Source organism: Oryctolagus cuniculus, chromosome 5 (genome assembly GCF_964237555.1).
Source record: "Oryctolagus cuniculus chromosome 5, mOryCun1.1, whole genome shotgun sequence".
NCBI lineage: Eukaryota > Metazoa > Chordata > Mammalia > Lagomorpha > Leporidae > Oryctolagus > Oryctolagus cuniculus.
The window spans coordinates 62,682,673-62,697,914 of NC_091436.1; the positions used below are offsets into that span (position 1 = coordinate 62,682,673).

The 15,242-nt window shown below is 51.3% G+C and overlaps 1 long non-coding RNA gene across 1 annotated transcript in view; it reads right to left on the reverse strand.

Annotated features, from left to right (window-relative positions):
- The window catches only part of LOC138849624 (uncharacterized), a 114,503-nt gene extending 104,002 nt beyond the window's left edge, over positions 1–10,501 (reverse strand). The window contains exon 1 of the long non-coding RNA XR_011388594.1: positions 10,370–10,501. This is a non-coding gene — a long non-coding RNA (uncharacterized lncRNA). The remainder of the gene's footprint in view (positions 1–10,369) is intronic.
- Between the last annotated feature and the right edge of the window lie 4,741 nt (positions 10,502–15,242).

Here is a 15,242-nt window from a genome sequence, read left to right on the forward strand (position 1 = left end):
AACTCAGCTCCAGGGCATGTCCTGCTTCTGGTAATGCAGACCCCAGGAGGCAGCTTGAGCTCCTGCCAACCAAATGGGAGACCTGGGTTGTGTTCCCAGCTCTCAGTTTCGGCCCCTGGCCTAGCCCTAAGCTCTTACATGGAGGAATCAACTGCTGGATCGGAACTTTCTGTCTTTCTGCCTCTCAAATGAAAAAATGAAAAAATTTTTTTTTATTTGACAGGCAGAGTGGACAGTGAGAGAGAGAGACAGAGAGAAAGGTCTTCCTTTGCCGTTGGTTCACCCTCCAATGGCCGCCGCGGCTGGCGCGCTGTGGCCGGCGCACCGCGCTGATCCGATGGCAGGAGCCAGGATCCAGGTGCTTTTCCTGGTCTCCCATGGGGTGCAGGGCCCAAGCACCTGGGCCATCCTCCACTGCACTCCCGGGCCACAGCAGAGGGCTGGCCTGGAAGAGGGGCAACCGGGACAGAATCCGGCGCCCCGACCAGGACTAGAACCCGGTGTGCCGGCGCCGCTAGGCGGAGGATTAGCCTAGTGAGCCGCAGCGCTGGCAAAATGAAATTTTAAAAGTCACACAAGAGGCCTAACACTGTGGTGTAGTAGTCTAAGCCTCCACCGGTGGTGCAAGCATCCCATACAGGTGCCATATAATCTTAAAAATAAAAAAGTTGGGGCTGGCATTGTGGCATAGCTGGTTAAGCCACTGCCTTCAATGCCAGCATCCAGTATAGGCGCTGGTTCAAGTCCCGGCTGCTCCACTTCCAATCCAGCTCTCTGTTATGGCCTGAGAAAGCAGTGGAAGATGGCCCAAGTCCCTGGGCCCCTGCATCCACGTGGGAGACCAGGAAGAAACTCCTGGTCCTGTCTTCGAATCAGCAAAGCTCCAACTGTTGCGGCCAATGGGGGAGTGAACCAGCTGATGGAAGACATCTCTCTCTCTCTCTCTCTCTCTCTCTGCCTCCCCCCTTTGTGTAACTCTGACTTTCAAATAAATAAATAAAGCTTTAAAAAAAAATAAAAAGTCACACAAGACTGTCACCTGTGCAGTCACCCTATGACCTGTCACCTTCCAAGCTCCTCTACCGTACAGGGGCCCCAGCCACCTGACCTGCTTTGCTTTCCATTCAAACACTGCTACCCCCACCAAAGAGTATGTTTCCTCCCTCAGGACCAGCTCCTGGGCCAGGGGCACCATTTCCCCAACTCCTGTCTTCTGCCGCATCCTCAAGCAAGCAAATACGCAATCTGTTCCCCTTTAAGACTTACTGGCAATCCCTTCGTGGAAAGTGATGGTGGGTGCCGAGAGTGACTCGTATGAGGAAGCTCAGAAGGTTCAAAGACTCCCCCTGAGCTCTCACAGCAGGTGATGGGCGTCCAACATTTTCCTTCATCCATGACTCCAAGTAGCCTCCCTTGGTTGGTGTGGGATGCTAGGCAAACCTCTAGAGACTGGGGCCCAGGTTAGATCCCGTCTGGATTGGCTGCCAGAGGAGCTGGTCTCAGAATTCTCACTCAAGTCTAAGGCACACCTGGATGCCAGCCCTGCGGCTTCTCCATCCCAGGCCTGCAGCAGACTCAGCCAAACAATCACAGATCTGCTTTCCAGTGAGCCCGGGCTGCCCCAGCACCCTCTTGACAAGTGCTGTCATGAAATCCCCAGCAGCTCTTCAGAGTTGGCACGTGACAGGGGCTCACCGGTCTTGCCTCTTCTGCCTTGTCTGAGCTATGTTCATCAGCCGGTTACAAAGGCTGCAATCCCCCTTCCAGTACGGTGTGGCTGCTTTGTCTGGGTCCTTAGGAAGGGTCATCCAACAGATAGGCATTTGACTTTCCTGCCCCAGCTCAGACCTCCACCAGGCTGTCAGGACTGAGGTTTTGAGCAAAATCCCACTGCCTTGCCAATTAGTGCTTACAAACTAGACAGGAGCTAACTGCTTACCCCTCAAAATTTGAGATAGTCGGCCTAAACAAGAAAAAGTGAGGTCACCTGATGGGTAGGGGCGCTCGTTTTCTGTCACATCCTTTTCTGAAGACTGGTGGGCATGGCGGGCACGCCGCCCGCAGGTAATAAAGCTGTTGAGGAAGTGATGGAGGTGGTGGGTTTCTTTCATGCCCCTGCTCTCCCCCCTGAGCAGTCTAGGGGGCACTTGAAAGACCTAACAGTGTGTGCAGATGCATCTATTTGGATGCAGGCAAGGGTTGGGCTGCAGAAACCTGGGAGGTTTAGGAAGCGGAGTCCTCGGATCCACGTCCATCCGGTTAGAACACAGGTCGTAGCTTCTCGCTGTGCTGGAAATCATCTGAATGCATTGACTTGAGGCTGCAGGGGAAAGGTGAGCGCTTCCCATATGAACACAGAAGGACAGGGGTCTAGATGCATGTGGGCACGTGGCAACGTGTATGTATGTATCTATGCATCTGAATTGCTAAAATCCCTTGCTGTTAAAATGTCAGGCAGCAGCAATGCCCAAACACAGGTTCCCCTGGGGATGGTACACAAATAAGAAGAAATTAAATGCTCCTTCCTTTTCTTTTTTTTTCCCCCCTCAAAGATTGATTGATTGATTTGAAAGACAGAGTGGGGGGGGGCAGGGGTGAGACGGAGAGGAGTCTTTGATCTGCTGGGTCACTCCCCAAAGCCAAGAGAAACTCAGTCCAGGTCTGCAAACTGCAGCAACAGGAACCTGGAGCAAGGAGCCAGCGCCAGGAACCCAGTCCAGGTGCTCCTATGTGGAAGGCAGGCATCCCAGCTGCCAAGCCGAATGCACATCCCAGTGCTTCTCTTTCAACTCACTTTTATTTTAATTTCCAGCCAGAACTTTTAACCTTCAATATGTACCAAAGGTTTAGTAGCTTCCTGATTGCAGTAGACAGGGTCCTTCAAGATTCATTACCATTTGCCACGGGGATATGACTGACACATCCTATGACCAACAGAAGGCCGGCCCTTCCCTGTTTCAGACCATTAGTCCCGCCCCCACCCCATTCAAGTTTTCTTGAAGACTCACTCCACTTCTCAGGACCTCCCCCCACCCCCACCCGCTTTGCAAGTGATCTTTTGGAGCTACCATTTTCATGGGCAAAAATAGAAGAAAAAATGAGCTCTACTAAGGGAAGGAGAGAGGGTGTTCTGAGTAAGTCCTCAACAGGAATGCCTCAGCCCTTTTCCCAGAGGCCTCTGAGGGCCTAGAACCATTCCAGGGGCTCAGCCCTTCCAGCCCTTCCCCCTGCCCCTCCCCCCACTCCTGGACACCGTGGGTGCCAGCCAGCCTCTTCCCTCCCTCTCCACCCAATGGGCCTCAGGCCTCCAGAAAATTGGGCCCCTCTCCCTATCCTTGTCCACAAAGGGCAGAACAGGAAAATGAGAGCGCTTCCTAGAAAAAGAACTCAGGTTCCGGGATCTGCCGCTGACCATGGTCACATCCACTGTCTCTGCTTTTACTGCCTCATCTCTTACAGGGCGGGGGGGGGGGGGGACCAGAAGACACCCCCTCCCCAGGTCTAGCGAGATAGGATCGCCTCTCTCCGGTGAGCCCTGGCAAGTGGCTCCTTTGCAGCGAGCCCCCATGGTGGGCGGGGAGTTCCAACTGCTAGCAGGGCAGGGATGTGATGGGAGGGAGCAGCATGACCTCCGAGAGCTAGTGGGACAGCCAGCAAGCATCTCCAGAAAGCAGAGCTGCAGAGGGCTGACGCGTGTCTGGCACGTCACCGCTTACGTGGGCTTCACTTGCATTATCTCATTTAATTGTGCGCTCTGCGCACCATCCCCACTTTATAGACAATGAAACTGAGGCTGAGAAGCTACATGAGCTGTCTGGGGAGTCATGTGGCTGGAAATGGCACAAGCTCGCCTTTGCCTTTACGTCTAAAGCCAAGTCCTCCTTGGTGGCACCGCCACCCTCCTCCCTGCCCCACCACCTTTCAGGCCACCTCGTGCTTTGTGGGGATTTTTTTAATACCTTTTTTACTTTGATAATATTTGTGTTCTTTGGATCTAATGATCGAGCTTACAGTTTGGAGGTTCACAATCTGAGATTAGGGGACCCCATTGGTTGAGGCATCTGGGGAGGCCAAAGGATGATGGAGGGACAATGACTCACTGTGCTGGAATCTGGGTCAAACTCAGCTTAGACAACCAACCCTCACTCTCCAATCACCTTCCAAGAGCATGCCCCAGTGACCTAAAGACCTCCCATCAGCCCACTTTCTAGATACCATAAGATCAAATCTTCCCCCCTTAACCCATTTACCACTAACACAAGACTTTGGGGATCAGGCCCCCAACACACGGGCCTTGGGGGAAGCCACTCAAGCTATCATCCCAACCATAACATCACCCAAACACAAGACACCAAACCTCTTTGCACATCAATCTCTTCATCTTAAAAAAAAAAAAAAAAGAAGCAGTAAAGCCTGGTCTTCTATGCTCAAATGGGATTGCTACAATGCCCTGTGGTTCCCACGGCAGAGTGGCATCACCAGCATCACCTGGAACTGGTATAAAATGCAAACTCTCAGCCCCACCCCAAAACTACAGCACCAGAAACTCCGGGTGGGGTCCGAAAACCTGTGTTTCAACAAGCCCCCGCTGACAGTTTGAGAAGCACCGCTATGAAATCAGGAGAAGATGACCACGAGCAGTGTGGACAGGCCACAGTACGTGCGGTGTCACTCAGAACCTCTGCTCTACGCAAATGGTGGTCGCTGTCTTGTCACTCAAGGCTCTGGAGCAAACACAAAGGGGTCCAAGGTGGGTAACGCCTTAAACCTTAACAGATGTCGGTCATTCTCAAGAGGCATAGCAGGTGCTTAAGGAAGCAGAAGCCCTTTCCAGAAGAGGAGAGAGGGAGGTTTAGAGTCTCCACCTGGATGAGGAGCAACCAGGAGGGAGATAAAGGAGCTTGGAGTCACTAGCTCCACGCTTCGGCAGCTGCATGGCCTCAGGCAGGTTCCTTAAAGGACATCCTAACCCTATGATGATGACCTCCCTGGAGTTAATGAGAAGATTAAATGACACAACACACGCAAAGGACATGCCGCAATGCATGGTTCATAGAGTCCCATGAGCTAACCCGTCATTAGTAGCACAGCTTTCACACTGCCTGAGACCACAGCCCAGGACTGCTCCTCACTCCTGCCTTGCTCACGCACGGCCCCTCCCTGCTGTCCTATCTATTATTCTTGTGATTATCACCACCACCACCACCACCACCAGGGTCTCTGCTGCTACAGCTTCTTGGCCTCAGGCTTCAAACTGCTGCCTTGACATTAACCACCAAGGGTGGAAAGGCGAGAATTTCTTAGAAGGACAGGGCTGCCTCAAGGTGCAGGCTGCGTCACGCTCTGGTCCCCAGGGGTGGCACTTGTGTGTGCCACATTTTGAAAGACGTCAGGCAACCTGAAGAACAGGTCCTCCCTCCACACTGAGACTGACAGCCCCCAGAGGGCGGGCCCAAGGGCCCTTGTTCAAGCAGAAGGCACCTGGAGACAGGGAGGAAGCACGCAGGGCCAGGCTCCACCCTCAGAGTCACAAAGGGGCATCTCCTGCAGGTGGAAGGGAGGGACAGGTGACATGGACAGGATGGCAACCAGGGGCCCAGTGAAAAGCTTGAGGGGGTGAACCCGGATGCCGCCCTGGGAGGGGAAGCAGGCCATGGTGAGGATTTACAGGAGCTGGTAGGGAGGCGTCACTGAGGGCCTGCTCACCTGCCCCCTTCCTGGGTCTGGAGGCGTGGCAGGCACAGCGTGAGGTGGGCTGAGCAGAGAGGAGCCGCCCACGGCCATGGCTCAAGCTGGTGGATCCAGCCTGCCCAGATGCTCTCCCAGGTGGCTCCGGGCACCTGTCTGCCCCGGGGCCAGGCCTCTGAGCTGGGTCATGCAAGCTTGGCCTCCTTCCCTGAGATGACTCAGTGGCCATCAGCTCCCCTCCCACTAATAAGAGGTCAGATTCCTTCGGATTTAGTAAGGACACTCCTTGAGGCCTGCCTTTTGTGACCTATCCATAGCAGGAAGTCTCCTGGAATGGGTGGAGAGCCACGCCTTGCCCTCAGAATGGGGAGTGGGGTGGGGGGTGGCCTTTGCACGTGGCATGAGAGCAGGGCTAACTTCTCAGTGGCCAGTGCACAGGCGAGGGGTCAAGGGCAGGTGGGGAGGGACATGACCTCTTGGGCCTGCTTGCTCAGCCCTCCCTGGTCCTCCTGCCCTGGCTACAATGAACGCCTCCACACCCCACCTGGCCAAACAGCTGGAGGGAGACGGGGCTGCGGACGTGGGAGGCCGAGGAATGGTGGGGGAGCTGGGCAACTGAGTGCCTGGGGGTACTTGCACAGCAACCAAGGGAAGCTGCCCATGGGAAACGCATTGCCAGAGTGCACCTGCTCCATCTCTCCCTCTGCTTAGAGCCTTCGAGAAGCCTCACCTGGCTGCAGCGCCCCGCCACCCACAGGCACACTCCCACATTGCCTCACTTCGATTTTAATCCTATCAACCACAGGAAAGGCATAGCAAGCTCACCTACAGCTCAGGACGGTTAAGGGGTGAGCCTGGGGCCATATATTGGTGGCAGAACTTGGACTCCGTCCCATGAGCCCCCAGTCCCAGACTCATCCATTGTCTACTACACTGCTGGTATCCAAGCTTTTATTTAAAAAAAAAAATAATAAACTGTTAAGATCATACATACTTCTTTGCACACTCTTTGCAATTTCCTATGAATTTAATTATTTCAAAATAATTATGGGCGCCCCCATGTATAACTGTGTCAATAAGATGGTGTTACAAGTCAGGACAGGGACTTGAGGGCTTGGCAGGGTCCTGGGGGCTGGCTGTGCTCTGCTCTCAACCTGGGTTGGCGGCGCAGGAAATGTTCGGTTTGTAAAAAGGCCCTGAGCTGTGTATTTAGGCTCCGTGTGGCTTTCTGCATGAACACAAAGCCTGCAAAGTTGCAAATCTAAGTGGAAGAGCTCTGCTTCGGGGTGGGGTGGGGGCTACAATTTGCTCAGCTCCTCCTGCATCCCCCTCGGTCCCCCCAAGGACCCCAGGCCTCTGGGGAGCATCATTGGGAATCTGGGTTCTGGTTTCTCCCATTCAGCACAGAGGCTGGGTCAGAAAACCTCCATCCCTGTCCTATCGTTCTATTGCCATTTGCCACGACTTAGCTACAACCCAGAACCTCCAAAACCACTGCTCTAACCCAGCCACCCGACTTCCCAATCAGCTCCCTAAGAAAGCAGCAGAAGATGCCCCCAAGGACCGGGGCCTCTGCTATCCACATGGAAGACTCGGATAGAGTTCCAACTCCTGGCTTCAGCCTGGCTCAGCCCTGGCGGTTGGGGCCATTTAGGGAGTGAACCAGCAGGTGGAAGATCTCTGTATGTGTCTCTCCCTCTCTGTCACTTTGCCTTTCAAATAAAAATTGAAAAATAAAATTTTCTAAAATAAAGATTTTTTTTATTTGAAAGGCAGAGTGACAAAGAGAGAGGGGGAGAGAAGGGAAAGAGAAGGGAGAGGAAGAGGCAGATCTTCCAACTGCTGGTTGGAATGGCCGCAACAGCTGGAAGTGGACTGGTCTGAAGCCAGGAGCATCATCCAGGTCTCCCCTGCAGGTGCAGGAGCCCAAGCACCTGGGCTCTCCTCTACTGCTTTCTCAGGCACATTGGCAAGGAGCTGGATCAGAAATGGAGTTTCGAACCGGTGTCCACATGGGATGCCAGCATTGCAAATGGCAGCTTAACCAATAATAAATCTTAAAAAAAAAAAAAAAAAAAGGCACATGAAGAAGAGCATGAATCCCGTGTGGAGGGCACCACCTCCCGGTCCCCGCTCGGACAGGGCCGTCTTTCACTGACAGAAGAAACTTGGAGTGAAGGATTCCCAACGAGAACCGGGTAAGAGAAGGCTGTTGAGACTTGAAAGGAACTGGTTGAGGTTTATAGTTGGGGTGGGGGTGGGGGGCAGATAATGCCCATTCAACACAGTCCACAAATAAAGGACACCTGAGAACGCGACACGAACCCGTGAACCAAGCACCTCCCTTGCACGCCGACTTGGCGTGGACTTTGCCCGTGAGGGGGCTTTTCTGGAGCATCTTTGGCTGAGCGTGCACTGTGCATCCACAGGCCTTGGCCAGGTCCTCATTCCCTGCACGCTTGGAGGATGCACCTAGCATCTTGCCCTAATACCGCGAGGCCCTTTCTGCTGTTTCCTGGCCACTGCCGTACCTGGCGTCAGCAGATGTTGCCAACACACAGCCAAGGGCAGGAGTTAGCCCCATGTGAGGTCAGTCAGACCAAATGAAACCAAATGACGGCTTCCCAGGCTCCCTCCGAGGCAGGTCATGGGGGACACTTGAGTGGCTCTTCGCCAGGGTTTGGGGAAGTTTGGAAGTGGGGCTGTTCTGGGGTCCCCTGGTCCATTTACCCAACAACCAGGGGCACGGGCCGCTATGGGGTGGTGCTGTTAGCCAAGGAGAACCTCCTCTATGACCTTGGAAGAGACGATTCTGGGAGTCTAGGAAATGCTATCCACAGGTGACTCAGACTAACGACCCAGCTGAGGTGAGGGCAGGAGGTGAGGGCAGCACGCAGGCGGCAGCATCTCCTGCTTGGCGACGGCCGTTCTGGAAAGTTCTTTCCAGTCCAGCCTCGCTGTCCTTCAACTCTGGGGAATCAGAGCTCTTTTCACGGAACGCTCAGGCCAAGTGGAAGAGGCTTCTTCAATACGGCGTGTGTCATCAGGGAGCCACGTCCTGTGATGCCTTCCCAGGACAGCCTCTCCCGCGGAGGGCAGGCTGGGAGGCACCAGCTGCTCCAAGGGTAAGTAACCAAGGGCAGCACACAACTCTGGGAACAAAAGTCAATCCCACGCTGGACAACACTCACCAAAGACTTGCACCTACTCTGGGGTGAGACAGTGTGGCCCCTCTGTGGCTTCTGAACACTGGGTTTATCGGGTCTGATCTTGGGTGGATTATTTTTAAAGATGCTTAGGTACCAGGAGCCTTCCAGAAAAGACAGCAGCATGCTAAAGTGTCAGTTGATGAGAACAGCGATGTGCCGCTCAGAGCAGGGAGGACTTACCCATGGGTGGGACAAGGATGTGGTCCCTGGGGGGACAGCATTGATTTCAGTGGCAAGTCCCAGTGAGGGATCGTGTGAGACCCAATTCCTACATGCTTGGTTTTTTTTTTGAAACATGGGGTTTTCCCATGTCCCAGCTATGATCTAAATATAGCACAGACTATGAACTCAGTGAATGCACATAGCAACCTTATGAGACACTGTCGTTATCATCTTCATTTTATAGATTTCAAGTTATAGTTAAGGAACTCACCCAGAGTCACACAGCTCTAAATGACAGAGCTGGAATTTGAACCCAGTTTTCTTACTGGCCCAGGCTTTCTCAGCCTCAGCACCATGGACGTCTGGCAGCTGAACTCTTGGTTCCGGGCGGCCATGTGGTGCTTTGCGGAGGTGGACAGCATCCCTGGCCTCCACCCACCACAAGCCAGTAGCACCCCTCGGCTGTGACACTGGAGGGCAAGATGGCCCTTGGTTGAGAACCGCTGAGTGAGCGAATCTCGAGACAGGCTGGCCTCCCTCCTGCAGGGGAGGGGACTCCCCCGACTGCCCTCCTATTTGTCCCCACTCTGGGCACCACGGAGGTCCTTGACACCCCCAAAGCATTCTGATCCATGTTCATCCTCACCGAACACTGTGCTTGCACCAGGCACCTTGCCCTAGAAGGGTCTGATTTTTCCCGTTTCCAACATTTCCTGCCTCCTTGTCCCCAAAACTGAGGATCGACACAGTATTTCGGATTCCCCGGTGCCGAAACCCAGCGCTCCCCAGCACTTGACACATGGGTGTCCTGTGCAGCCCCCACAATCATCCTACCAACACCGACGCTTTCACCCCTGTTGTGCAGATGAGAAACGGGCTGGGTGAGTTCAGCGGCTTGCCCTGGGTCATAATTAGTGAGTGATGGAGCCCAGCTCTCCAGGCAGCCACCTGGGTAGGCTGTCACAGGGGCCGAGGAGTGGGGCAGACGCTCAGAGGGACCCCACACAGGGGCAGTAGAAGGCTAGAGGGTGGGGACAAGAGGTGGGAGAGCTGCTGTCTTCACCTGCACCTTCCTGAGAGGCAGCTTGGTGAGCCAGGGCTGAGACGCATATTGGGGGTGGTGCCTGCATGCCACGCCCCTTGCCCAGCTCAGGGCCTGTCCGCTTTCTCCTGGGCTTCCAAGGTCTCCCTTCCAGTTCTCAGGAAAACTCATTAAACCCACCCATGTGACCACCCCCGTCGTCCAAGACCAGTGCCTCAGTCCGTCGGCGCCGCGGGTACTTCACAAAGAACAGAACTTGATTTCTTACCGTTCCGGAGGCTGGCACGTCCAGGATCAAGGTGCGGGCGGCGTTCGGTGGTGTCGGGGGCAGGACTGCCACGTCCTTGCGTGGCTGGGCAGCGGAAGAGCAGGCCGGCGAGCTGGGCCAGCGAGGGCCGCGCCAAGATTCCCCCAAGAGAGTCCTGATTGCACGCACCAGGGAAACGCTCCGCGGCCCAACCACCTCTTAAAGGCCCCGCCTCTGAAGCTGAGCCCATTGGCAACACCTGAATTCGGAGGAGATTACGCTTCCAAATGAACTTTGGAGGGGACTAAAACATGCAAACCGGAGTGGCTGGACCCTCCCCTCGCCAGCTCCTGGATCCCACGCCCTCCATCCCTTCTTGGTCTCATCCAAGCACTGAGGCAAATGTCGAGCAGAGGCGGGCCAAGGCGGGATAGCTGGGCAGACGGTGCCTTCCAGGGGACACAAGAGCCTTCATCTATACCACCTGTGTCACTCACCATCCCGACGCCATCCACCTGCACCTACATGCAGCCCACACGCATCTCCTTACCTCCAGCTCTTGTCCGCCAGGTACCACAAGAACACATCGAATGCCTGCAGAAGTCCCTTCCGCCTGTGTCTACACACTCCTCTGCCAACCCAAGCCAAGAACCCTTTTATGAAGAGAAAACGAGCCCTAGCCTTGATGGCCCTTCCTGGCTTTTAATGGTCTCTCTTGCTTAACTTCTCGAAAGCCTCTTATTATTTCAACGCTTGGTGATTTGATTCTCAAGAGACTGGGTGGGTTCTGAGCAGGTGAAATTGTTTTTCAACTTCATTAAGGCATAACTGACGATCAATAAATTGTAGAAAAATTAAAAGTATGCCATTTGATGAGTTTTAGCAAATGCTCACAGTCATGAACTATCACCACACCCAAGACAGTGAACAATTCCTTCCCCCTAAGGCTTCCCTGTGCCCCTCTGTAACACTCCCCCCTCTCCACCCCACCCTCGGGCAGTCATGCACTTACTTTCTGACGGTATAGATTCATGTGCATTTCTATATGAGTGGAACATACACTATATATATTTGGGAGATGTGTGACTTCTTTCCCTCAGCATAATGATTTTTAGACTTATCCATATTGTTGCATGAGCAATGCTCTGTTCCTTTTGATGGCTGAATAGCCTTCTATTTTATCCATATGCCACATGTATTTATTCATTCACCTGGTAATGGACATTCGGGTTGACACCCATTTGGGACTATTTCGAATGAGGCTGCCATGAACATTTATGTACAGTCTTTCTGTGGACGTGTTTTCATTTTTCTTGGGAAAATTACCTAGGAATAGAATGGCTGGGTCATTCGGTTGATATTTAACTTTTTAAGAACCTACCAAACTGTTTTTCAAAGTACTTGCATTATTTGATTTTCCCACAAACAATGGACAATAACTCCATTTACTCCACCTCTCACCAATACTTAATGTGAACGACCTTTAATTTTAGTCATTGTAATAGGAGCATAACAGTAAATTGCTGTGGTTTAAATTTCAATTTTCCAATGATTAATGCTGGTGGACATTTTTTCATGCACTTATTGGCCATTTTTATGTCCTCTTTCAAGAAGTGTCTGTTGAAGTATTGTAACCATTTTTAATTGAGTTTTTGTCCTAAAAATTTATTTTTTAAGCTTTTTTTATTATTAACTTGAAAGAGTTAGAGGGAGAGACAGGCTGAGAGAGAGAGAGAGATGGATCTTCCATCTGCTGGTTCACTCCCCGAATGGCTGCAACAGCCAGAGCTGGGTGGAGCCTAGAAGCTGGGAGTCTGGAACTTCATCTGGGTCTCCCACGTGGGTGGCAGGGGCCCAAACCCTTGGGCCATCTTCCACTGCTTTCCCAGGCCATAGCAGAGAGCTGGATTGGAAGTAGAGTAGCCAGGACTTGAACCTGGAGCAGCAGGGACTCGAACCAGCGCCCATATAGGATGCCGGCACTGCAGACTGAGGCTTTACCCACTACGCCACAGTGCTGGCTCCATCAGTGTCTTTTGAAAACAAAAGCTTTACATTTTGATGAAGTCAACTAATTTTGTCATTTATGTAACAAATCCAAGAAATCTTTGGCTACTCCCAGGTGACTCCAAGGGTTTTAGGTTGTGTATTCTCATCATTTTAGGTTTTACACTTAGATCTATGGTCCATTTGAGTTAGTTTTATTTGTGGTTGGAAGGATTGACACTGATTTTTTAAAACAAATAGGTAGCATTTAGTCATTTTGCACTACTCTACTGAATTGCTTGGGCACCTTTGTCAAGAGCCTTCTATTACCATATGTATAGTTGTGCTTCACAATCTCTATTTTGTTCCATTGATCTCTGCATCAGTCTTTTACCAATACTAAAACTGTCTTGATTACTTTAAAATTAAAATCAAAGCCTGGAAATCAGGTAGGGAAAGTCCTCCAACTTTGTTCCTTTTAAAACTAGCTTTGGTTGTTCTATGTCCTTTGCATTGTCATATACATTTGGAATCAGCTCCTAATATTTTTACAAAAGATCTTGGAATTTTATTGAGAGTATGTTGAGATCAGTTTGGGGAGAACTGTCATTTTAATAACATTGATAATTCCAACCAATGAACCCAGTATAACTTTCCGTTTAATTATGTCTTATTTCATTTCTCTCAGCAATAATTTGTATCTGCAGTAGAAGCCTTGGGTAGGGGCTAGCACTGTGGCATAGTGGATAAAGCTGCCGCCTGCAGGGCTGACATCCCATATGGGTGCCAGTTCAAGACCTGGCAGCTCCACTTCTGATCCAGCCTTCTGCTCTGGCCTGGGAAAGCACTGTAAGATGGCCCAAGTGCTTGGGCCCCTGCACTCATGTGAGAGACCCAGAGGAAGCTCCTGGCTCCTGGCTTCAGATCAGCCCAGCTCTGGCCATTGCGGCCATTTGGAGAGTGAACCAGTGGATGGAAGTTCTCTCTCTCTCTGTCTCTACCTCTCTGTAACTCTGCCTTTCAAATAAACGAATAAATCTTAAAAAAAAAAAAAAGGCAGTGCAGCAGCCTTGGATATATTTTACTAGGTATCTCTATTTTGTTTTGTGGTGCTATTATCCATAGAATTGTTTTTTTTTTAATGTGAAGCTATTTGCTACTAGCATACAGAAGACAACTGACTTTCTGATAATCATCTTATGTCCTGCAATCTTACTAAATTCGCTTGTTAGTTTTATTGGTTATTTTGTAGATTCTCTGAAATTGTATCAACAAACCCCATAACACCTGCAGATAGGGGCATTTTCGTTTGTTCCTCCTTGATCATTATGTCACTTTTTTTTTCTTGCCTTATTGGAATGGCTAGGACCGCAGCACAATGTTTAACAGAAGCGAAAGCAGGTATCCTTGCCCTGTTCTTAATTTCAGGAAGAAATCATTCGATCTGTCACTCTGAGTGCAATGTTTGAGACTGGGGTTTTATTTTGTGGATGTCCTTTCTCAGTTTGAACATTATTCTAGTTGCTGAGAGTTTGTATCATAACTGAATGCAAAATTTTGTCAGATGCTTTTTCCGCATTCATTGATCACAAATGATTGTCTTCATTTATAAGAACAGATATAATTTTAGGACAAAAAGAAAAGGCGGCCGGCGCCGTGGCTCACTAGGCTAATCCTCCGCCTTGCGGTGCCGGCACACCAGGTTCTAGTCCCGGTTGGGGCACCGAATTCTGTCCTGGTTGCCCCTCTTCCAGACCAGCTCTCTGCTGTGGCCTGGGAAGGCAGTGGAGGATGGCCCAAGTGCTTGGGCCCTGCACCCCATGGGAGACCAGGAGAAGCACCTGGCTCCTGCCATCGGATCAGCGCGGTGCACCAGCCGCAGCGGCCATTGGAGGGTGAACCAATGGCAAAGGAAGACCTTTCTCTCTGTCTCTCTCTCTCTCACTGTCCACTCTGCCTGTCAGAAAAAAAAAAAAAAAAAAAAAAAAAAGTAAAAAAAAAGAAAAGGCAGTGGCTTCGCCAGTAAAGCCTCTGCCTGCAACACCAGCAACCCATATGGGCACAGGTTTGTGTCCTGGCTGCTCCACTTCCAATCTAGCTCCCTGTTTATGCACCTGGGCAAGCACTGAAAGATGACCCAAGTGCTTGGGTCCCTGCCATCCATGTGGGAACCAGCATGAAGCTCCCGGCTCCTGGCCTTGGCTTAGCCCAGCGCTGGTCGTTGCAGCCTTTTAGAGAAAGAGCTAGTGGATGGAAGACATCTCTATGTCTCTGCCTCTCTCTAACTCCAACTTTCAAACAAATAAATAAATCTTAAAAAAATATTACCACCATAGAAAGCCCAGACATCTTGGGGAACAGTACAGTACAGTGATGAACAGATTAGAAAGAACACAATCTTTGCAGTCTGCTGACCTGGCCTTTGGGTCTCAGTGCTACATCTGACCTTTGAGCCTCAGCCTTTTCCTTACCTATAAGGTGGAGGAAATAATACCTAACTTAAAAGGTGATGGTGAGGGCTAAATTTAAAAAAATACATACCTAGCATCTGGCACATACTTAAACAATAGACACTATTACTTCTGCTGCCAGGTGTGAAACTCTACAGGTATGTGTTATTGTCTCCATTTTATACCTGAGGGAGAAACTTAGCACAGAATATGCATGTCATCTAAATCAATCATCTCAACGTCTCTGTTACATAGGCATCACTATCCCCACTGGTCAACAGAGGGAGGACATAGAAGGAATTGTCCAGGGTCACATAGCTGGTAGCGGAGGAAGAAAAATGTCCAGGCTTCTGGCACTGCAGTCGGAGCCCTTACAGTGGTCTGCACCCATGAGCTGTGAGGTCACAGGGACAAAAATGGACAGACACGTGTAAGAGAGTAATGTGCAGGTGCAGGTA